Source organism: Suncus etruscus, chromosome X (genome assembly GCF_024139225.1).
Source record: "Suncus etruscus isolate mSunEtr1 chromosome X, mSunEtr1.pri.cur, whole genome shotgun sequence".
NCBI classification, from domain to species: Eukaryota; Metazoa; Chordata; class Mammalia; order Eulipotyphla; family Soricidae; genus Suncus; species Suncus etruscus.
Window position 1 is genome coordinate 98264414 of NC_064868.1, and position 560 is coordinate 98264973.

Consider the following 560-nt stretch of genomic DNA (forward strand, 5'->3'; position numbering starts at 1 on the left):
ATTCCCAACAAAAACTACTCATATATTGTCATTTTCAGAAACATAAGTAAGGGTAAATGAGATAAGTGAGATAAGTCAAATGGAGGCAGACAATATTGTATGATTTCATTCATATGTGGAAGATAAATAAAGCAGACAAAACTAAAACAAACTTAGATTTTTGAGAACAGATAAGGGGATACCTGAAGGGAAAGGGTGGGGAAATGTAGGGGCATGTAGGGGAAATAGGGAAGAGGGGATCAGTTATATGATGGTAGATGAAAATTAGACTGTCAGTGGAGATATGAGGCAGTATAGAGAGAAATTGTAGTATAATGCTGTATATCCAAATAATTATATTATATTATAAATCAATGCTACTTTGATAGTTTTGTGGGGGCAAAAGGGAGGGTTTAGGGCGTACTCAATAATGCTCAAGATTGACTGCTGGTAGTGCTAGAGGTTGCATATGCCATGCCAGAGATTGAACTGAAGTCAGCTGCATGCATAGATAATGTTTTACAGACACACAAAAAAGTTCTACTTGGAAAACACTATAATATTAACTGATTCAGGCAAAT